Genomic DNA, 11,043 nt, shown 5'->3' on the forward strand with positions numbered 1-11,043 from the left:
TTAGATTGTAGGACTGCCTGGGTGTTAAGCATATCCCAGTTTAGGTCACCTAACAGAACGAACTCTGAAGATAGATGGTGCAGTATCAGGGCAGGCAGACTGGTCAAAACCAGGACACTGGGAGCAAGGTGAAACCACTGGTAGATTTGACAAACAAAACAAACTGGCAACAGAACACAGGTATAAATACACAGGGGATAATGAGGGAAGATGGGAGACACCTGGTGGGGGGTGGAGACAAGTACAAAGACAGGTGAAACAGATAATTTATTTGCAATATCTACCAATAGAGATATACACAATTTTAGCACCGAAACAAACTGCAACCAAGTTTCTATGTTCATAAGGCTAATAAGAAAATATGTCAAATGACTTCAATATCAGAAAGGCGTACCAATCTAAAGGTTACTGTAAACATGGCGGAAAATCATCAGATAATTGTGTGTGTAGAAAAAAAAGATCTGCATTGTTTTCAGTTGCGATTATTGCCACAGTCCCTTCAAGCGTATCTTGCAGAGCTTGGGTATTGTAGAGGGAAATAGATGAAACGGATGTGTTCCTGAGTGTTTTAGCTTTCAGGAAATGTGTCGTAATAGCAAATATACCCAACCGTTTAAAAGGTAAATAAAAAGGTGGAGGAAGCAAACAGAAAATCAAGCACAGTTGGTTCAGACAGGAAACCTGAGTGTTGCATCACCTGATAGCATAAGCTGATGTTGCACCAATTAGATCACTCTATGGTGGTCTACTTCGTCCACCAGGTTCTGGAAACACTTCTCTGATGGCTGCTGGGTGCAAGCTACAGTATGTTTTGATGTTTTTGGTGACATGCTATTGCTGTTATGTCGTTACTCGCATGCATATGTGTTGCCTTCCTGCAGGGGGTTGGTGTAGCATACCTTCCTCTGCCTGTAATTATTATTATCTTAACATTATGCATGCTCTGGCAGTGAGCTCCCCCCCCCCCCTGAAGGAGCAGAGCCTAGCGTATTGCATGTATTTTAATATTAAACGAACACGTGGCGTTTCCTGTCTGTCCGCTCCATTTGCCGCAACCAGAGCTGGTCACAACCGCTAAACACGCGCATATCAGAGAAGGGCCTAGAGAGGAAGAGGAAGGCAAGATAACAGAGAAATGATGTATTATTAAAGGAAAGTATGCCAACTTCACGAGGCCCCTGATGATTTGAGGGCCCGGGCAATTTCCTGAGTTCCTTATTGCTATGTCAGCCACTGGTTGACAACCTCAACACAACAAGCATTGCAACAATTACACCAGCCAGCGTCAGAGTTTACATAGTAGATAAGTGTCCTAGGCTTACCTCTATTCATCATGCATCAAGTCGTATTTCTGAGAAAAAAGGGGCATTGTGGTCCGATGATTTGTTCTCTCCCCTTGTGTACACTGATAATGTCTCTCCCCAGTAACACAAGCATTTGGCACTTGGATCCAGCTGTGTTGTAGCGGTCGCTTTCACACTCGTTATGACAGACAGACATATAAACTCACAGACAGACATGTCTCTCTCTCTCTCCTCTAATCTCTCTCTCCTCTCTCTCTCCATCTCTTTAACTGCCTCTGTCTCTTGTCTCTACCTCCTCTTTATGCCCCTAATTCTCATCCCTCTCACTCCCCCTTCTTTCACCCCACCACCCTCTCCCTCCCTCCTTCTCTCTCGCGCTCTCTTTCTCATTCTGTCTGTCTCTCTCCCTCCCTCCACACTATCCCTTCTCTCCCCCTCCATTCTCTATCCCTTCTTTCCCTCCCTCCCTCCCACCTCTCAACTCTGTCTCCCTTCTCTCTCCCTCCTTTGTCTGTCTGTTGACTTGCTCTTGCTTCCCTCCTCTCTCAAATCAAATCAAATCAAATTTTATTTGTCACATACACATGGTTAGCAGATGTTAATGCGAGTGTAGCGAAATGCTTGTGCTTCTAGTTCCGACAATGCAGTAATAACCAACAAGTAATTTAACTAACAATTCCAAAACTAATTTCTTATACACAGTGTAAGGGGATAAAGAATATGTACATAAAGATATATGAATGAGTGATGGTACAGAGCAGCATAGGCAAGATACAGTAGATGGTATCGAGTACAGTATATACATATGAGATGATTATGTAAACAAAGTGGCATAGTTAAAGTGGCTAGTGATACATGTATTACATAAGGATGCAGTAGACGATATAGAGTACAGTATATACTTATACATATGAGATTAATAATGTAGGGTATGTAAACATTATATTAGGTAGCATAGTTTAAAGTGGCTAGTGATATATTTTACATCATTTCCCATCAATTCCCATTATTAAAGTGGCTGGAGTTGAGTCAGTGTGTTGGCAGCAGCACTCAATGTTAGTGGTTGCTGTTTAACAGTCTGATGGCCTTGAGATAGAAGCTGTTTTTCAGTCTCTCGGTCCCAGCTTTGATGCACCTGTACTGACCTCGCCTTCTGGATGATAGCGGGGTGAACAGGCAGTGGCTCGGGTGGGTGTTGTCCTAGTTGATGTTTATGGCCTTCCTGTAACATCTGGTGGTGTAGGTGTCCTGGAGGGCAGGTAGTTGGCCCCGGTGATGCGTTGTGCAGACCTCACTACCCTCTGGAGAGCCTTACGGTTGTGGGCGGAGCAGTTGCCGTACCAGGCGGTGATACAGCCCGCCAGGATGCTCTCGATTGTGCATCTGTAGAAGTTTGTGAGTGCTTTTGGTGACAAGCCAAATTTCTTCAGCCTCACGAGGTTCAAGAGGCGCTGCTGCGCCTTCTTCACGATGCTGTCTGTGTGAGTGGACCAATTCAGTTTGTCTGTGATGTGTATGCCGAGGAACTTAAAACTTACCACCCTCTCCACTACTGTTCCATCGATGTGGATAGGGGGGTGTTCCCTCTGCTGTTTCCTGAAGTCCACAATCATCTCCTTAGTTTTGTTGACGTTGAGTGTGAGGTTATTTTCCTGACACCACACTCCGAGGGCCCTCACCTCCTCCCTGTAGGCCGTCTCGTCATTGTTGGTAATCAAGCCTACCACTGTTGTGTCGTCCGCAAACTTGATGATTGAGTTGGAGGCGTGCGTGGCCGCGCAGTCGTGGGTGAACAGGGAGGACAGGAGAGGGCTCAGAACGCACCCTTGTGGGGCCCCAGTGTTGAGGATCAGCGGGGTGGAGATGTTGTTGCCTACCCTCACCACCTGGGGGCGGCCCGTCAGGAAGTCCAGTACCCAGTTGCACAGGGCGGGGTCGAGACCCAGGGTCTCGAGCTTGATGACGAGCTTGGAGGGTACTATGGTGTTAAATGCCGAGCTGTAATCGATGAACAGCACATAGGTATTCCTCTTGTCCAGATGGGTTAGGGCAGTGTGCAGTGTGGTTGAGATTGCATCGTCTGTGGACCTATTTGGGCAGTAAGCAAATTGGAGTGGGTCTAGGGTGTCAGGTAAGGTGGAGGTGATATGGTCCTTGACTAGTCTCTCAAAGCACAACATGATGACGGAAGTGAGTGCCAAGGGGCGGTAGTCGTTTAGCTCAGTTACCTTAGCTTTCTTGGGAACAGGAACAATGGTGGCCCTCTTGAAGCATGTGGGAACAGCAGACTGGTATAGGGATTTATTGAATATGTCCTTAAACACACCAGCCAGCTGGTCTGCGCATGCTCTGAGGGCGCGGCTGGGGATGCCGTCTGGGCCTGCAGCCTTGCGAGGGTTAACACGTTTAAATGGGCAAAAAAGTTATTTAGTCTGCCTGGGAGCAAGACATCCTAGTCCGTGACTGGGCTGGTTTTCTTCCTGTAGTCTGTGATTGACTGTAGACCCTGCAACATACCTCTTGTGTCTGAGCCGTTGAATTGAGATTCTACTTTGTCTCTATACTGACGCTTAGCTTGTTTGATAGCCTTGTGGAGGGAATAGCTGCACTGTTTGTATTCGGTCATGTTACCAGTCACCTTGCCCTGATTAAAAGCAGTGGTTCGCGCTTTCAGTTTCACACGAATGCTGCCATCAATCCACGGTTTCTGGTTAGGGAATGTTTTAATCGTTGCTATGGGAACGACATCTTCAACGCACGTTCTAATGAACTCGCACACCGAATCAGCGTATTCGTCAATGTTGTTGTCTGACGCAATACGAAACATGTCCCAGTCCACGTGATGGAAGCAGTCTTGGAGTGTGGAATCAGCTTGGTTGGACCAGCGTTGGACAGACCTCAGCGTGGGAGATTCTTGTTTTAGTTTCTGTCTGTAGGCAGGGATCAGCAAAATGGAGTCGTGGTCAGCTTTTCCGAGAGGAGGGCGGGGCAGGGCCTTATATGCATCGCGGAAGTTCGAATAACAATGATCCAAGGTTTTGCCAGCCCTGGTAGCGCAAACGATATGCTGATAAAATTTAGGGAGTCTTGTTTTCAGATTAGCCTTGTTAAAATCCCCAGCTACAATGAATGCAGCCTCAGGATGTATGGATTCCAGTTTGCAAAGAGTCAAATAAAGTTTGTTCAGAGCCATCGATGTGTCTGCTTGGGGGATATATATACGGCTGTGATTATAATCAAAGAGAATTCTCTTGGTAGATAATGCGGTCTACATTTGATTGTGAGGAATTCTAAATCAGGTGAACAAAAGGATTTGAGTTCCTGTATGTTTCTGTGATCACACCACGACTCGTTAGCCATAAGGCATACGCCCCCGCCCCTCTTCTTACCAGAAAGATGTTAGTTTCTGTCGGCGCGATGCGTGGAGAAACCCGCTGGCTGCACCGCCTCCGATAGCGTCTCTCCAGTGAGCCATGTTTCCGTGAAGCAAAGAACGTTACAGTCTCTGATGTCCCTCTGGAATGCTACACTTGCTCGGATTTCATCAACCTTGTTGTCAAGAGACTGGACATTGGCGAGAAGAATGCTATGGAGTGGTGCACGATGTGCCCGTCTCCGGAGTCTGACCAGAAGACCGCCTCGTTTCCCTCTTTTACAAAGTCGTTTTTTTGGGTCGCCGGCTAGGATCCATTCCGTTGTCCTGGTTGAAAGGCAGAACACAGATCCGCTTCGCGAAAGTCATATTCTTGGTCGTACTGATGGTGAGTTGACGCTGATCTTATAATCAGTAGTTCTTCTTGACTGTATGTAATGAAACCTAAGATGACCTGGGGTAAGAAATAACACGTAAAAACAACAAAAAACTGCATAGTTTCCTAGGAAAGCGAAGCGAGGTGGCCATCTCTGTCGGCGCCGGAAGTCCCCTCTCCCACCTTCACCCTCTCCCCCTTATCCCCCTCCCTCACTCTCCCCTACTCGCACTCCCTCCTCCCTCCATTCTCTCTCCTTCCTTCTCCACCTCCTCTCATCTCTCTCTCCCTCCCCCTCCTCTCTCTGCAAGACTGTTGTGTCCAATGGAGGTCAAAAATGCTTTTTGGACTAATGGTTACAAATGTCATATTCTGGGTCATGTCTGTTTCCCGGTCACAAATATGTATAATAATACAAATATTCCAAAACATGGATCCTGTTTACAATAAGGCACTAAAGTAAAATTACTAAAAAAGTGAATTTCTTGCCACATTATGTCCTGAACACAAAGTGTTATGGTGGAGGCAACTTCAACACAATACTGAGTACCACTCTTAGTATTTTCAAGCATGGTGGTGGCTGCATCATGTTATGGGTACACTTTTAGCACCTTTTCTTCTAAGTAGAACCATACAGGGGGAGCCCTTTTTGGTGCTGGGTAGAAACCATTGCAGAGGGTTCAATGTAAGGTACTTCACATAACTCCCTGTATATGGTTCTACCTAGAACGATCTATGAAGGGTTCTACCAGCATTAAAAATGTAATTATTTATGACTGTACATTGTATATATCACCAGGCCTTTATTTGAGGGCCTAATTATAGCCTAACACAGTGATGTTAGGAAGCTCCTAGTTTATAGGCCAGATGCAAAGAGATTTGTATTTCCTATTGGTATGCAGCCAGAGTTAGGATTTCCAACAACTGACATTGTTAATCACCTGCCTCTTTCCTACTGCCAGGAAAGGGAATATTGATTACTGAGACTACCTCAATAATTTAAACTGGAACAACCATCTCAGTAATGGTTGCAATAAATCCAGTTACTAACAGATTGGTTAGTTTAGACGATAGTATGTTATTTATCTTTGAGTAGCATAGAATATATCAACCAAGCAATGTACAGATATTACAGTAAAACAAACCATTCTTAAAATATCCCTGCAATAGAGCATGCTGGGAAATATTATAGTTCAATGTAAAACCCTTCTTGCCTTCCAAAGAACCCTTTCTTTAAAAAGCAGTTCTTAGGATGTTAAATGTTCTATGTAGAACCCTTTCCCTTAAAAATAACCCTTGTCTTCCAAAAAGGGTTCTTCTGATCAAAACAGTTATTGGTAGAAGTAGAACCCTATCCCTCCGCAAATCACTTTTTTGGAACGTGTATGCATGTCATCGTTAAGGATTAGGGAATTGTTGGGGATAAAAAGACATGGAATAGAGCAAAGCACAGGCAAAATCCTAGAGGAGAACCTGGTTCAGTCTGCTTTCCAACAGATATCACCAGCAACAATGTCACCTATGGGCACAGACCCACCGTCGCTGGACCAGACAGGACTGGCAAAAAGTGCTCTTCACTGACGAGTTGCGGTTTTGTCTCACCAGGGATGATAGTCGGATTCGCATTTTTCGTCAAAGGAGTGAGCATTACACAGAGGCCTGTACTCTGGAGTGGGATCGATTTGGAGGTGGAGGGTCCGTCATGGTCTGGGGCGGTGTGTCACAGTATCATCGGACTGAGCTTGATGTCATTGCAGGCAACCTCAATCCCGTGCAGTACAGGGAAGACATCCCCCTCCCTCATGTGGTACCCTTCCTGCAGGCTCATCCTGACATGACCCTCCAGCATGACAATGCCACCAGCCATACTGCTCATTCTGTTACGTGATTTCCTGCAAGACAGGAATGTCAGTGTTCTGCCATGGCCAGCGAAGAGCCCGGATCTCAATCACATTGAGCACGTTTGGGACCTGTTGGATCGGCGGGTGAGGGCGAGAGCCATACCCCCCAGAAATGTGCGGGAACATGCAAGTGCCTTGGTGGAAGAGTGGGGTAACATCTCACAGCAAGAATTGGCAGATCTGGTGCAGTCCATGAGGAGGAGATGCACTGCAGTACTTAATGCAGCTGGTGGCCACACCAGATACTGACTGTTACTTTTGATTTTGACCCTCCCTTTGTTCAGGGACACATTATTCCATTTCTGTTAGTCACATGTCTGTGGAACCTGTACTGTTTATGTCTCAGTTGTTGAATCTTATATTCATACAAATATTTACACATGTTAAGTTTGCTGAAAATAAACACAGTTGACAGTGAGAGGACATTTGTTTTTTTGCTGAGTTTATCTGGTTTTAGTTGGCATGCACCAATATGGAAATTCTGGACCTGTATCTACACTTCCGTCCAAAAGTTTGGTGTCACATAGAAATGTCCTTGTTTTTGAAAGAAAAGAAAAGTTTTTGTCCATTAAAATAACATAAAATGTATCGGAAATACAGTGTAGACATTGTTAATGTTGTAAATGAGTATTGTAGCTGGAAACGGCTGATATCTACATAGGCGTACAGAGGCCCATTATCAGCAACCATCACTCCTGTGTTCCAATGGCACGTTGTGTTAGCTAATCCAAGTTCATCATTTTAAAAGGCTAATTGATCATTAGAAAAGCCTTTTCCAATTATGTTAGCACAACTAAAAACTGTTGTGCTGATTAAATAAGCAATAAAACTGGCCTTCTTTAGACTAGTTGAATATCTGGAGAATCAGCATTTGTGGGTTCGATTACAGGCTCAAAATGGCCAGAAACAAAGACATTTCTTCTGAAACTCATCAGTCTATTCTTGTTCTGAGAAATGAAGGCTATTCCATGCGAGAAATTGCCAAGAAACTGAAGATCTCGTACAACGCTGTGTACTATTCCCTTCTCAAAACAGCACAAACTGGCCCTAACCAGAATAGAAAGAGGAGTAGGAGGCCCAGGTGCACAACTAAGCAAGAGGACAAGTACATAAGAGTGTCTAGTTTGAGAAACAAATGCCTCACAAGTCCTCAACTGGCAACTTCATTAAATAGTACCCGCAAAACACCAGTCTCCACATCAACAGTGAAGAGGCAACTCTGGGATGCTGGCCTTGGATAGAAAAGGGTCTGAATACTTACGTAAATAAGCTATTTCTGTTTATTTTTAATACATTTGCAAAAATGTCTAAAAATCTGTTTTTGCTTTGTCATTTTGGGGTATTGTGGGTAGATTGATGTGGAAAGGGGCCTCCCGAGGGGCGCAATTGTCTAAGGCACTGCAGTGCTAGCTGTGCCACTAGAGATGCTGTGTCGAGTCCAGGCTCTGTCACAGCTGGCCGCGACCGCGAGACCCATGGGGTGGCGCACAACTGTCCCAGTGCTGTCCGGGTTAGGGGAGGGCTTGGCTGGCAGGGCAGGTATATCCTTGTCCCATCGCGCACTAGCGACTCCTGTGGTCGGCCGGGTGCAGTGCACACTGACAATGTTGCCAGGTATACGGTGTTTCCGTACTCAATCAAAAGATTGAGGATTTTTGTATTTATTTAATTCATTTGAGAATGAGGCTGGAACGTAACAATGTGGCAAAAGTCAAGGGGTCTGAATACTTTCAGAATTAGGTATGCATGATATCGGAATCGGACGATATTAGCTAAAAATGCCAACATGGGCATCGGCCTGATGTCTAGTTTTAAGGCGATGTGCAAATCTGATGTCAAAGCTGACATGCCTATGTAACGTAGGTAGATGACGTAATGACTCATTGAAAAATATAGCACTACACGTGCAACACAGCATTCCTAACCTAGCCCACAATGTCTGCTGTGTGGATCGAGCAGACAACAAGTTGAGCAGGCATTTGAGAGAGTAAAACAATTTCAGCGAGACAACTCAAAGGCGAAATCCATTAAAGCAAAGACAATGTAATTCCTAGCCCTTTGACAAGCAACCGTTCACTGTCGTGGATGATGTTGGCTTTTGCCGACTGGTCAAGCACAGATACACACTACCAAGTATTGTGCTATTTTTCAGATGTTGCCCTACCGGAGTTACACAGTATTGTTGAAACTCACATCCATGACCTACTTGCTATGGGCGTCACTGCTATTGGCTTCACGACTGACATTTGGACCAGCGATGTCAGCCCCATGACAGCACACTGGGTCAACGAGGATTTCATACTGAGGAAAGCTGTATTGCATGCTCAATAATGTGATGGTTCTCATACTGCTGCTGCCATTTCAAAGGCATTTGAGAACGTGTTTGAAACATGGAAACATGAACACTCCTAGCTCCATTAGAACAACTGACTTGAGAATTAAGCTCAACTGCGTCTGCAGCAGAGACGTGATACCCTGTCAAGGCATTGAAACGCCTGCTCAACAAAAATGCCAACACAGACCGTCGGGTTAACATGGAAAAGTACTCTTCTAGACGCTGTGAACAAGTGATTCGGTGGCATTCTCTCGGAGCCTCTACTGTGTCGCCACCATGCTCGATGCTAGTTACAAGGACTGTTACTTTGATGCAGACAAGAAACAGGGTTTACGTGAAATGTTACAGACACAGCTGGACAAGATGGAAACGGACACAGTGACAGTGCGCACCGAGGAAGAGAGGCCCCGGACAGACAGAGATGAAACTTCACTGCTTGACATGTACGATGCAATCCTGGTTGAGACTGAACAAATGAACAATGAAACAGCACAGCAAGTAAGTGAAAGAGATAGGGTTTGATAATGTTTTACTGGTAATGGGGACATACGTAAATGCCAACAAAATAACTTTTTGGTCTGTGTGTGTGTGTGTGTGTGTGTGTGTGTGTGTGTGTGTGTGTGTGTGTGTGTGTGTGTGTGTGTGTGTGTGTGTGTGTGTGTGTGTGTGTTTCAACTATTTAACTGTACTAGAATGCTTAAAAGGCCACAAGTATTTATTATATCGGTTATCGGTATCATTTTTTGGGGGATCCCTACACTGCATACACAACAAAAGTATGTGGACACCCCTTTCAAATTAGTGGATTTGGCTATTTCAGCCACATCTGTTGCTGACAGGTGTATCAAATGAAGCACACCGCCATGCAATCTCCATAGACAAACATTGGGAGTAGAATGACCTAACTGAAGAGCTCAGTGACTTTCAACGTACCGCCGTCATAAGATGCCAACTTCCAACAAGTCAGTTTATCAAATTGTTTGCCCTGCTAGAGCTGCCTGTCAACTGAAAGTGCAGTGAAGCGGAAATGTCTAGGAGCAACAACTGCTCAGCCACGAAGTGGTAGGCCACACAAGAACAGCTCAGCTACGAAGTGGTAGGCCACAAAAGCTTACAAAACAGGACTGCCATCAGCACAAGAACTGTTTGTCAGGAGCTTCATGAAATGGGTTTCCATGGCAGAGATGCCACACACAAGGCTAAGATCATCATACGCAATGCCAAGCATTGGCTAGAGTGGTGTAAAGCTCGCCGGATTGTTGAGAGGAGGAAATGCATTCTCTGGAATGATTAATCACGCTTCTCCATCTGGCAGTCCAAAGGATGAATCTGGGTTTGGTGGATGCCAAGAGAACACTACCTGCCCCAATGCATTGTACCAACTGTAAAGTTTGGTGGAGGAGGAATAAGGGTCTGGGGCTGTTTTTCATGGTTTGGAATAGGCCCCTTAGTTCTAGTGAAGGGAAATCTTAATGCTACAGCATACCCTTTTCTGTTTCAGAATGACAATGCCCCTGTGCACAAAGCGAGGTCCATACAGGAATGGTTTGTCGAGATCGGTGTGGAAGAACTTGAGCAGCCTGCACAGAGCCCTGATCTCAACCTCATCGAACACATTTGGGATGAATTGGAATGCCGACTGCGAGCCAGGCCTAATCGCCCAACATCATTGCCCGACCTCACTAATGCTCTTGTGGCTGAAGGGAAGTCCCCACAGCAATGTTCTACATCTCGTGGAAAGCCTTCCCAGAACA

Source organism: Oncorhynchus masou, chromosome 15 (genome assembly GCF_036934945.1).
Source record: "Oncorhynchus masou masou isolate Uvic2021 chromosome 15, UVic_Omas_1.1, whole genome shotgun sequence".
Taxonomy (NCBI): domain Eukaryota; kingdom Metazoa; phylum Chordata; class Actinopteri; order Salmoniformes; family Salmonidae; genus Oncorhynchus; species Oncorhynchus masou.